A 13671-nucleotide genomic window follows, 5' to 3' on the forward strand; every position below is an offset into this window, starting at 1 on the left:
CTTGAAATCCAGGTGGCTCCTATAAACAGTAGAGCTTGGAGTTGGTTATGTCTCATATCCCAGCTGCAACGTTTTCTGGAAAACAGGTGTTTTGACAATGCGCAACAACTGAATGCCAGCCTTTATGTCATTTGTTACAATGCAGTTGGCACCTGGTGCTGACTCCTAGGGTCCTGCAGGACTGTGCTTGCTCCAGTTGGGTCTTTGGTAGCGCTAGAGATAAGATTGTGACGAAAATGAGGTTGTAAAAGTAATGGCAAAGGAAAAGCAGGAGCTGCCAAGAATCAAGAAAGCAGGAAGCCTTTCAAGCTGCCAGCCAGCTGGGGGTGAGCAAAGCGAAGAGGCCAGCAAGATATTACAAAGCTGCTACACCACTGGGATAATGAATCAAGTTAAGAATAAGGTGTGATTTGACAGGCTGTCATTTGATGCAAAATCAAGAGAATGTGGCTGTTTTGCAATTGGCTGGGGCTGGGCCAGTAAATATGTTTGCCCAAAACACTGTTGATGTCTATCAGTCTCCTTAGGTCATAAGATTCAAATCCCTTCTCTGTAAGACCTACTGTCTGCTGAAACATGGATGGATGAGTGCCTCAGCATTACGTCAGATTTGTGCATAAGAACACAAAAGAAGTGCAGGGTATCAGTCACCTCATGGTGCAGTATGGAACAACTGGAGCTGTCAAAATAAGGCAATGAATGGATAAAAAGAGGGCAGAACTCAACTGGCTGGAACTCAATAAAACTATGGTGGGAATCTCATATACTAAACACTTTTTAAAAATATGATGGCAAAGGGTCTAAAGCAGGCATCCCCAAACTTCAGCCCTCCAGTTGTTTTGGCCTACAATTACCATCATCCCTGACCACTGGTCCTGTTAGCTAGGGATCATGGGAGTTGTAGGCCAAAACATCTGGAGGGCCGCAGTCTGGGGGTGCCTGGTCTAAAGTGTTGGTGCTGACCTTTAAAGCCCTAAACGGCCTCAGCCCAGTATACCTGAAGGAGCGTCTCCACCCCCATCGTTCTGCCCAGACACTGAGGTACAGCGCCAAGGGCCTTCTGGCAGTTCCCTCGCTGCGAGAAGTGAAGCTACAGGGAACCAGGCAGAGGGCCTTCTTAGTAGTGGCGCCCACGCTGAGGAACACCTTCACATCAGATGTCAAGGAAATAAACAACTATCAGACTTTTAGAAGACATCTAAAGGCAGCCCTGTTCCAGGAAGCTTTTAATGTGTGACATTGAAATGCATTTTAAATCTTTGTTGTAAGCCACCCAAAGTGGCTGGGGAAACCCAGCCAGATGGGCGGGGTACTAATAATATATTATTATTATTATTACTACTACTACTACAACAACAACAAAAAGGAAGGCTAACACTAAGATTTGAATTAAAAAGGATGAAGGTGGCATATGGTATTTTGACCCTGTCATCATTACTGATAAATTTGCTATATATTTAGGAAACTTATATTGTATAAGGTTTCTGCCACTAATCTGGAGGATATTATTAACTATCAAGCTGGAATGCAGGTTATCCCAAAGCTAACCCATATCTATGGAACAAGAGGTTTTAAAGAGGCTTAAACCAAGTAGATCTCTGGGACAAGATGGTTACACTTGGGAATTTTTATAAACCTTGAGAAGGATGCGCTTGTTCCCCACCTCCAGATGCTATTCAATTATATTCTGGGGGATGCTCAAATCCTGGAGACTTGGTTGTCTCTTGGATGTAATGGGGAGTGGCATTTAGTCGCAAAATACTTTCAGGCGGTGCTTTACTGTGCTGACAAAGGCAGGTGCTGAGAATGCCTGGGATTAGTCACTCTTGGCTTCTTCATGCAGGTTCTGGTCTTCGGGAGATTACAATTTAAAAGACGTCAACAGAACCAGTTTCACCATTGTGTGTTCACTGAGGACAAGCCATAGCTGCTGGAGAGAGAGAAAAATGCCTCTTGCAATTTAATTGTTGATCGAATATTCCTTTGTTTGCCCATTGCGATAACAGACAGGGTCACTTGTCTTCTTGGGGGGAAAACATTGCTGTACATGGCATGTTGGCTGAAGGCAACATCCCCAAGGGGAGGAAAAGAAAGCCCTTTCTCCTGATATCAAGTTCTTTTCAGAGACACTTGGGAAAGCAGGAAGCAAAACACTTATTTTGGCCTTGTACTGTGGGCACAAGCTTATCGGGCCGATCTTTTCTATGGCCAGGCTAGAACGTCTGGTCCAACTCAGGGAAGGATATTTCTCATGGCTGTGCTGTGGTATCTTTTCAAGAAGGCCCATTATTACTGGCTACAAACAGCAAAGCTTGCAGCTGCCATTCAAGCGAGTTCCTACTTCTACCCCATTGGCTGATACAGCAATACAGTGGGGGGGTTTAGACTCTGGGCTTAATGGTCTTGCTGAGGCTCTAGAAAGTCTCCTGTATGGTCTGAGGACATGTAATGCAGCCAGTTTGCTGAAGCTAAGTGGGTTTGTGTCTGGTTAGTACCTGGATGGGAGACCACTTGGGACACCATGTACACCATCTTGGGTTCTGTGATGGAAGAAAGGCAGGCTATAAATGTAGCAAAAGAAAATATGCAAACAAATTACTTCATTTACTTCAGATTATTGGGAGGCGGGTGGCGCTGTGGGTTAAACCACAGAGCCTAGGGCTTGCCAATCAGAAGATCGGCAGTTCGAATCCCCGCGACAGGGTGAGCTCCCGTTGCTCGGTCCCAGCTCCTGCCAACCTAGCAGTTCGAAAGCATGTCAAAGTGCAAGTAGATAAATAGGTACCACTCTGGCGGGAAGGTAAACGGTGTTTCCGTGTGCTGCTCTGGTTCGCCAGAAGTGGCTTTGTTATGCTGGCCACATGACCTGGAAGCTGTATGCCGCCGGCTCCCTCGGCCAATAACGCGAGATGAGCACTGCAACCGCAGTCGGTCATGACTGGACCTAATGGTCAGGGGTCCCTTTACCTTTACTTCAGATTGTGGCAAGCTAGCCATGCTGCATTTAAGGGCCTCCCTGTTCATTCTGCTGAGTTGTGCCCTGGACTTTTGCCATAGAGGCCTGCCCAGAGCATTGATGTAGGTTACTGTGTAATACTGATATTGAATAAGGTATGACTCTGTACAGTGGTACCTCAACATCCAAACGACTTGACTTCTGAAGGTTTCGACTTCCGAAGTCGACAACCCCAGAAGTCTTTTTGCCGCGCACAGTCGGCGCAGAAGTGCGAAATCGCGCTTTGCGCATGTGCAGAACGGGCGCTTCGACAACCTAAGACTTCGAATTACGAAGACGGCCGCAGAACGGATCGTCTTCGTAAGTCGAGGTACCACTGTATTTGGTTCCTAGTTTACTTTTGCCTTCCCCTCACCATCCCACATGATAATAATGTGTCCTGCGAGCAGGCTGGTGAAATTCTCTTGTTTAGTTTACAATATTAGCTGTAGTAAAAATTTCCTTATTTTGTGGCAACCATTATATTGTAGCAGGTCAGACCTTGTATTAAAAAATAGGAGGAGGTTTGCCTCGCTGACTAGAGTCCTAGCCTAGGAGATACGAATCCTGAAAGATAATTGGATGTGACATAGGAGTTTCATTGTGTGTGAATGGACCTGGTCTGCCCAAAGCAGTTAGTCACAATGGCTATACATTGCCTCCAAGATCAGAGGCAGCATGTTTTCGAATATCAGATACTAGGGTTCAGTGAGAGAGGGCTATTGCACTCATACTGTGCTTCAGAACTTCTCATAGAAACCTGGTTGACCACTGTATGGGAGCATTTGGTGGAATATGATGAGCTGGTTGCTAGGGCTTTTATGTTGAAGTCACTTTTTAAAGGAGCTGCTAATATTGATATTGAGTTTTTTTAGAGGTTCGGTTGGGGTTTTTTGGTTATGTTTTGACCAATGGACACCTTCATCTGCCCCAGCTGCAACAAAACATGTTGCTCATGTATCAGTCTCCACAACCACAGCAGACGCTGCAACCTTCCAATGGGGTGACTTCCCCCACAAGGCACACTCCTCCATTTTCTCCTGTCAACTATCACATTCTAATCCAATCATGGGATAGCTCATCGTATCAAAACACCAATGTAGTTTACCATTCTGATCAGATCCCTGGAAGGTATTAAGCAGTTGGCAGAAACACAAACAGGTGACAAAAGCACCAGGATAAACAAATCATGAGCAAACAAAAGCAGTCGCTGGAAGAGTGATAGAAGTCAGGAAACATTCAGGGCTCGTCCACTCCTCTGCTTGTCGCTAGCTTTCTAGAGGTAGGGTTCATCTGCTCTGCCGCTTTCCCCTGGGAAAACCCACTGTTTACCGCTGAATCATAATAAACCAAGTTTTCTGTGGGTTTACATTTGTTCTGATTCAGTGGTAAACAGCAGGCCTTCCCAGGGAAAATGGCAGGACAAAAGAAAAAGCTCTCAGACCTGTACCTAGAAATTACAGGTCAAGAGGAAGAAAACATGAGGCAAGCAAAAGTGCAAACAGGCCATAAGTGGAGTGTGGGCTATAAATACTGTACATACTAATAAAAAAATGTATAATTTTGCATTGTAAACAGCATGATTTATTGCATTTGAAATGTCGCCTTGCAGTATTCCATTGAAGCTACCTGAAAAAGCCTTTCCTATCTATTTAGATGTCCAGTATGTTGAAGAGCATCTCAGAAAACCTTCTGTACAAACTTGTTCCCTGGCGAGGCCACCCGGTTAGCAAACATCCCTCGTGTTCCCCTCCCTGCCCTCGATATTAGTTTCACCTCCATTGCATGATTCATTTGCGCGTACGCATATGCGCGCACAAAAGTGTGCACGCAGATGAGAGATTTATGAGGGGACTTGAATTGGTAGATTGTAGCAAACTGAGGAAATGCGCCCGTCTGAGAGCAAATGATAAATCAACAGGGGTTTGAATCAGAAAATAGTCTGTCAGCGATGGAGGAGCAGGAAGCTGGGCAAAGAGAGGGCTTTTTGTGTAAGCAGTGACTGCAAAATGAGCTTCTGGAGCTTAAAAAATAGGGTGGGTGAAGTCAGTCAAGAAAGCATCAGCCAACCGAAGTGATTCAGTTTGCAGACCTGCTTGCTGTCTGTGCTTAGGGGGGGAAACAGCCCTCATGGATACAGTTGCTGATCTGGGAGACAAATTGAACACAGATTAGAAGTGGACATCGAGTCTTGTTTTGCTTGATGTATTACCACTGCACCTTTGGGCCAAGCTGGAGTGTGACCAAGAGATGCCAGATGTATCATTTATTCCCCACTACCACAGCAGTAAGTTGGAGGCTGTGTGTACAGACATGTCGGGAGTTAATATGTGCCCAGAGAGAAGGCAGGCGATGGTTCTGCACACCAGAGCCAACTTGCAGAACCTCCTTGTTTAAAAAGTCATAGAGAGGCCTGTGTAGGTGTGCTACCTTCAGCTGTCATGGAAATCCAGGTAGCAAAGTGAACCATGCAGAGAGAAGGCCTCAGGCAGCTGGAACTTAGAGACATGCGCTGCTTCTAGGCAATCCATTCATTGACCATTCATTCTGATATTTTAGTATGGCAGCACCCACACTGTGGAACTCCCTGCCTGTTGACATCAGTCAGGCTTCACTCTATTGTTTCCAGAACCGGCTAAAACCATTCTTGTTTCAACAAGCCCACCCAAAGGTGTTTAATTTCGAATATTTGGAATGCTTTTAATTGAAATCTTTTATTGACAGCTTTAATGTCTTTTGTGCATGTAAACCACTTTGAGGTTTTATTTGTGGTCAAAAGGTACATAGTTTTTTTGCTAAAAATAAATAAAATAACACAAAGTTTGCAGCTAGGTTATACATTGCTGGCTGATTACAGAGCATTCATTCTGTTATGTTTGTTTCAATCAACTCATATCCCACACTTGCCAGTGTAGTTCCCGGTCACAAAAGTCTGATTCCCCACCACCACCTCAAAAGAGGGTTCTATTCCACAAGAGTTTCAAATCCCGTTCAATTGTGCAACTTAAATTTGCCAGTATGCAATTGAATCCCACCCACAACATGGTGATGGTCTGGAAACAGCCTAAAGGAAAGAAAGGAGGTGAACAGTTGCCCCTAGAGCTGGACAGCTGGAGTGGAGTGAAGAGTTTGGGTAAACTTCTTCCTCTTGGGCCAACAATTTTCTTCTCTCTCTCTCTCTGTGAGTGAGTGAGTGTGTGGTTAATGAATGATTTAGAGGGGGCTTGGCATCCCTGCAGGTTATTAAGGATTGCAATAAGTATGGTATGCCCTTATAGACAGAACAACCTGTTAACGTGCATTCATTCAGCATATGCTAAACATAGGCAACTATTTTTAAAATATGGGAGCTAATTGGCTTTGTGTTTATGCTGGAATCAACAATGTCCTAGAGAGGACTGAATATTTATTTTAGGAATGGGATCAAAATATTTTTGAATTTTCAAATACAAATGGTGTTCTGTATTCAGTGGTCTGTCTTTGCCTGAGCTTGAGTCTGGACTAAGGATTATGTGCCTATGTTCTGATTCAATACATGATATCCAGTCACAGAACATTTCAGGATTTGGACTATTGCCATTAGCCCTTAAACTCTGAGTTACGATTAGCAGCTTGGGAGTTTAGACAGCCAATCACGTTGAGAGTGGGAGTGGCCCAGGTCTTCAGGAAGTTATATAAGCAGTTGCTTTGCCCCTGTTGTCCAGTTCTATTAGTTCAATAAAGGTTCTTGCTGTTATCACTGTGTCTTGCTTCATGGGAACCCACCTACACTTCAGATGGGATATTCTTCACTCCATGAAGGCCATCAGGTTGGGTCATGTTTTGCTTTCTACTCCAACATGTTTGCCAACACAGGTCTCCAAAGCAGCCCTGCATCATCTAATGTGTCGGTTCTCATTTCTTGGAAAGCAAGAAGCCACACACTCCCAGACCCTTCAAGGGCAAATCCTTGATGAGTTTGTGCTGCCAAGTTTTAATCTCCATTGTTTGACAGCTTTTGACGTCAGTTTGATGGCTCAGGGGGCTTTCCAGAGCAATGTGGGCAAGCCTCCACATAAGCCTGCTTGTGGAAATGCCGTAAGACCAGGAAGATCTGGGAGCTTGATGGGCGGGTTACTGCATATAAAGAGCAGCAGCAGAAGAAGAAGCAGCAGCTGTGATGCTGATATCAATGGCACGAAAAGCCTCGGGGTCCTGTTTGATTCTTAACTTGGCAAGATCAGATAGTCCACATGTTAAAGGGGGGGGGAGGGAAACCTCTACAATAACAAACTTTACTATCCCATTACAGCATCTACCTTTTGATAAAAGTTTCCTCTAGATCAGTCACATTGTGCGTGCTTGCCTGAGGCTACAGAATGATTTTTATACTTTATTGCAGAATCCATTAATTTTAAAAGTGCACTTAATTCTGTATGCAGTGCTGTGAACTGTCACTCGAGGGTATCTGCTAATTTATCAGGAAAACGCAAGCTTGGCTTATCCAACTGGCTTCCATTCAGTTTCATCAACGAGCTTCTGAACATAAGAGAATCCCGGTCACATTTTTATATTTTTATTAAAGTTTTTATTAGTTTACAAAAAGACATGCCTTGTCTCTTTTTTCAGGTTGTACAGCCTTTCTTACAGATCAGTTACATTTGTTGTGATACATTAGTGTTGTTTACGGTTTAAGGTTGGGGAAGAAGGGGGGGAGAGGAGGGGTGGGGTGGTGAGACTTATATGCTTTTGTATAGTGTACATGTGGGGTTTTGTGTCAGCATCAACTGGGTAGGTTCTCTTTCTATCCATTTTTAAAATTTCCTTGGTAGTGAGAGGTATTGAGGGGCAGGGTGTGGTTGGTTGTCTGTGGTTGGCTGCAGTGGGGTTTGTTTGCACTTGTGAGGGGGGAGGGAGGCCATGTTGGGTCAGGGAAGCCGGATTGAATCGTATGCTGCCAGCGAATTCCTGTTGTTGTCTTGTTGGGCTGTTTATATGATAAAGGGGAGCCATACTGGGGTGAAGGCGTACTCTTCTATTTGTCCCCATGTCAGTTTCAGTTCATCGGTTAGCTTTTCTAGTAAGGCCGTTTTCCATACAATTTGATACCATTGGTCTATGTTTACTCCTGACAATTCTTTCCAGTGTTTGGCTATGACACTTCTGGCTGTTGAGAATAGGTGGGTTATAAGCTCTTTATAGTGTGAGTGGTCATTATGATCTTGGAAGATGCTCAGTAGGGCCAGTTCTGGGGTGAGGTCTCATACCTGTTTAGTTGTTTTGCATATCTCTTGTAGGACTACTATCCAGAAGGGTTGGATTTTAGGGCATTCCCACCACATGTGGAGCTATGTGCCTGTGGAGGTGCAGCCTCTCCAACATCATGAGGTTCCTGGGCATATCAGCACCAGTTTCCATGGCGTTAAGTACCACCTGTAGGTGAGTTTCAGAGTGAGTTCCCTTCTTTTGGCTTATACAGACTTAAAGAGAGGTTTGGACCACATTCTAGTCCATTGAGTGGGGTTAATTTCAAATGCCGGTCAACACCAGCATTTGAATTGGGCCTGGAAACTGACTGGCAGCCAGCACAGTCAGTCCATGATTGCTTTATGAAGGAGCTATCTTCACAATGATATAAACTGTGCTGTTAATACTATGAATTTAGAGTAGTTTTTACATAGGGTGTCAAGTAGGGCTGGGAGAAAACTTTATGTGTCTGAAATTCTGCAGAGAAGCTGCCAGTCAGTGCAGATAATACTGAGCTAGAGGGACCAATGGTCTGACTCAGGATAACACAGCTTCCTATGTTCCTATGCACTGCCCTTCCCCAGGCTGGCCACTGGGCCTTGTTAGACAGAAAGGGCAATAAAGGACTTCCTGTCTGGGGTGGGACTGTGGGAGTTTATCTGGGCTGCAATGGTCTTCCTGGCAGTGGCATGTTCTGGTGTGCTTGCCTGCTCAAAACTCCGTTGCATAACTCATGGCTCCCCTCTGACTGCAGCCTTCAGCTGAACCCTGATGTACGGTTGCCAAATTCAGTGCAATACAGGACAGGGCCCCGTGTCTTTGATAATCTCATGGAAGCGACCATGGGCGTAGCCAGGATTTTTGTTAGGGGAAGGCAGAACCTCAGTTAGCCATGTATTTTTCTTGATTTAGGGGGGGCAGTGGCCCCTCCCTGCCCCCCTTTGGCTACGCCCATGGAAGGGAGTCTTTTTGCGCATGTAGCTTCTTCTCCTGTCATATTGCTTGTGTTCATGGGAAAACTCCTCTTGCTCCAATTCTTCCTTTTATATTAACAGTACAGAAGCACATCATGTACTGACAATCCAAGGTGAATTGTCACTGTAGATGTATGCAAAAGTTCCCTGAACATGTGTACGCATCCATAGCAAACAGAAAATATATCATTTTTCTAATTTGAATAAATCAGATCTTGCTGCCTTTTCCCACTGCCCAACTCTTGCTTTCTGACGCTTTTTAAACACCAAGTTACTAAACAATTCTATTCAATGGGCTTGAACTTATTTAGCGATTTCAGTAAGATGATCCCACCACATCCACTTCTTTGGAACCTGGTAGATTTTTCTCGATAGCTTCAAAACAACCAAACAAAGGAGAAAAGCCACTGACCTCATACTTCCCCCCACCCTGCATAGAAAAGAAAGACCACCAGGCTCCCAGGAGGGATGATAGCCTTTTGACCTTAGTCATAGTGGGTGGAAGCTTGTGGCTAAAAATAATTGTGAACAAGCTAGGCCTTTTCTATTATTTTATGCCTTCAAATGTACTGGGATAGTTTCCAGGCTTGTGTGTTTGCAGCACAGATTGGCTTTTGTTGTCTTGGACTGGGCTGGCATCAGTGATGCTACAATTTGCATCCAGTCCCTTTGATCCACATTCACTCTGTGCAGGTCCACATCCATCTGCCTTCAGATGGGCCAATGGAGTGAGTGCCAGAAAGAGCCACCCCAGTCCTGGGTTCCCCCATTGCCGCAACATTCTTAGGCTTCTTTCCTTCTAGATACCAAAGGAAAACACAAAATGCCCATGCAGACAAGCAAGAAACACATCATTTTGCATTGCTGAGGAGGAAAATACGGTGCAATCAATGCACTTCTCCGAGCAGCGGGGACCAACCCCTAGCCATGCCCCTGAGGCATTTACTGAGCAATGTTGATATCTTCCATTGGCAAAGAGAAGAGATACAGTAAATGTATTTGTTTTTAACCTGCTGCTCGTCTGTTTGTTTGTTTGTTTGTTTGCTTTCTTGCTTCCTATGGCTAATAGTAAAAATCTGAGAGTACTGCCTGCTTTTGATTAACAATTAGCTACATGCCAATAGATTCCAAGGCCTGCTGCTGAAGGCACACTTAATATTAATGCTGTTTGTGGGCTTCTCATAGGCATCTGTGAGAACAGAATATTGGACTAGAGGGCCCTTTGTTTTATTCTTAATTCTTTTCCTTCATTAAGGCACAAAAGTGGAGCTCACTGTGCTCAATGGATGTGGAGATGACCAGTCATGGCCCAGGAGTCAGTTTCACCTGCTGATGGTGGAGAAGGCCCAGGAGTGACTCCCATCTGCAGCTGATCAGCTGGCAAGGACACAGAGCTTCCAGCAGCAGCCAGATACTGGAAACAATGCTTGTGCTTCCAGGCCCTACCTTGCTGCTTCCTGCTCTCCATCTGGACCCTTGGCTCTGTGATCATCTTGATTCCCTGACCTCTGGACTATCTGACTTCGTATGTGGATTCTGCTCTCAGGCAAATGCTCCTTGGAAACTCCTAGCTCCTGCTTGCTCGGCCACGGGACTCAGATGGGCCTGCAACATGACCTAGAGTTTATCCTGATTTATTTGGGACCTCTGGTAAATCTAGCATTGCAGTGCTCTGTAATGGGTGTGTCAGATTAGTAGAGTCAAAGCTTCTAGGATGCTCAACTGAAAACAGGAAGTTCTTTGTTTCTGTTTTTAAATGTCATTCTACTTTTATCTTGGTTCCTTAAAATGCTATTTCAGTGGAGGCCAAGCTGAGATGATAACAGCAGAAGTGGACTGTTTCCTGCTTAGCATCAGTGGTGAAGACTGGGGACATCTGAAAGACCCCATTTCCTAATGCCTTCATTGGCTCTCTTGTCCAGTTCTGTTCTTGGTCAGTGTGATGCATGCAACAGAGGTCTGTACCCTTTATTTGCCTTGCCATTGTTGAACTCTCCTGGAATGTTGACTTAACCCTGCCTGTTTGATAACTGGATGTTCCTGTGACTGAGGCCATTGCATCTCAGCAGGCCTTATTCTAAGTAATAATTGAGTAAATCAAATGAAAACCAAACATGGGCTTGAAAACCATACAGTCTTTTAGTACAGTATATGTGCTGCCGAACCAAGCACGATAACCATACAGTCTTGAGGATTTCTAGGACAAAGCAAAAAGGGATAGCACAAGCTGTTTACAATTGGCCATGTGCTATCAAGTATGGAGGTAATAAATTCCCACTATGGATCTGGTAGAACATGCTCTGCTGCACTGGAAAGAGGCATCTGTGCAAGACTGCTGTATTTGAACTTTGCATTTCCCATGACGTAATTGTGCTGATACGCTACAGGTGAAACTAATGTTGGGGTGTAAAATATATAATTACACCTTAGGCTGGTGCTAACATTGAGCAGGCTTTTTGAATAACAAGAGTCTCTTTGTTAAAGTAGGACAGGTGCTGGGCTCTTTTTAATGAATTGTACACTGTGGCTTTTAAACCTTTTGTTATATTTATTACATTATTACATTATTAATGTAATTTTATATATTTGTATGTTATGTTATGTTGTTATGTTATGTTATGTTATGTTATGTTATGTTATGTTATGTTATGTTATGTTATGTTATGTTATGTTATGTTATGTTATGTTATGTTATGTTATGTTATGTTATGTTATGTTATGTTATGTTATGTTATGTTGTGACCTGCCCTGGGACCATTTTATGAGGAAAGGTGGCGTATAAATTCAACAAATAAATACTGAGTTACCATATATTCCGGCGTATAAGACGACTGGGCGTATAAGATGACCCCCAACTTTTCCAGTTAAAATTTAGAGTTTGGGATATACTCGCCGTATAAGAAAAACGACCCGCTGTATAAGACGACCCCCGACTTTTGAGAAGATTTTCCTGGTGTTAGGGAATTTTATAGGGGAGGGGCACCGAAACGAGGCTTCATTTGGGAATCAAGATTGGCACAAATGCCCTCAAGGGGACCTCGTCTGATCTCACACCACTCTAGTATTGCACCAACACGAACACCTCGATCAAACCCCTCAAGATCAGGCCCTATGTAATAAAGGCTCCCTTTCCTACCCTTTCTCTATTGCCTGAGACTCTATGTAACCATATTTCTTTATGAATGAATACCGTGTATCTGTATTTCTGAATGAAACCCCCTTTTGCTACTCTGGCCAGGGGCTCTCAGGGATGCAGGGAACAGCCATAATCCTTTAAACGAGAGGTCACGTAGCCAGGTTGGTGCTCCTCTGCATATCCATAATCCATTCAGGTACCATCTCCTGCCACTCCTGACCCTCCGAAGCCAGAAGCAATACACACACCTGGACCCATTGTTCCCCCCCCACCAGGTACTCAATGATCCCCTCCCAGATACTTACTGGTACTTGCTTATCAATGTCCTGGGACATCGTGCATTGTTACCTTATGTTAATCCTGTTTACCTGTATGCTAATGCCCCTTGCACCTTCCCCTTTTCTGACATTTTACCCAGTCACAAGTGATGTATGTATGATGCTTTCAATGTGCATTATGGGATGGTGGTGGGAACTTTTAAAAGTTCCTGCAGCCCTGTTCACAGTGTTCAGTCTGGCATTGAACCTGCTGCGCAGTAATAAACCTAGCTGTTTGCTCCGGATGGTGGCTGGACTCCTTCCTTTTATACTCCTCAACGACCACAGGCCCTTGCCTGATGAGCTGGGTGGCTGAGCATTCTCGCACCCAGAATTTTGCCCTAACACCTGGGTTAAAAAGTAGTCTTATATGCAGGAATATACAGCAATTTTAATTGGTAAACTACCTTAAGAGGATAATAGGTGGAATATAAATATTTTAAAATAAGTGACATAGCTATATCACCAGGTACCGGCAAGCCTTCTTTTTAGCTACTATGACAGCTGCATGGTGGAGAGATGATGTGAGGTATGTTACAAATGCATTCAGAAAAAGCAAAAACAACAATAGGAAGAACCCCACCCCCACCCCCACAATTGAATGCCCTACTCCAATCTACTAGTCCCTCCCCTCTAATATATCTTTCAGAACCTTCAGGTTTTGCCTGACTGTGGAACTATTGTGCAAATTAAATGGGAGGAAATAAGCACATACGAAATTATGTACTTCTGCCTCTATAAACACAAAAAGCATACGTCAAACTGCCGCAATCATATTTCAGAATTCTTAGGGGGAAATGTTTGGATTGTGCGATTGTCTCCTGCCACAGTGCCTTTTAGAAAGGCACCAAATCCACAGCAGCAATGAGCGGGACACCCACCTTAGCAACTCGATCAGCCTGTTTGCTCTTTACCTGGATGGGCCCAAATGTATTCTCTTTAGCACAGCGGTGGAGACTGGTGGCTGTTCAAATGTGGTTGACCTCCGTCTCTCATCCGACCCAGCCAGCCTGGCCAGTGGTC

At 44.3% G+C, this 13671-nt stretch overlaps 1 long non-coding RNA gene across 1 annotated transcript; it reads left to right on the forward strand.

Moving 5' to 3' along the window:
- The first annotated feature begins 7761 nt into the window (after positions 1-7761).
- LOC148685702 (uncharacterized) lies at positions 7762-12893 on the forward strand. The gene is made up of 2 exons (XR_015950261.1): positions 7762-8413; positions 10451-12893. It is a non-coding gene; the product is annotated as an uncharacterized LOC148685702 (long non-coding RNA).
- Positions 12894-13671: the final 778 nt, after the last annotated feature.

This window comes from Zootoca vivipara, chromosome 5, assembly GCF_965207765.1.
Source record: "Zootoca vivipara chromosome 5, rZooViv2.hap1.1, whole genome shotgun sequence".
Classification (NCBI taxonomy): Eukaryota; Metazoa; Chordata; class Lepidosauria; order Squamata; family Lacertidae; genus Zootoca; species Zootoca vivipara.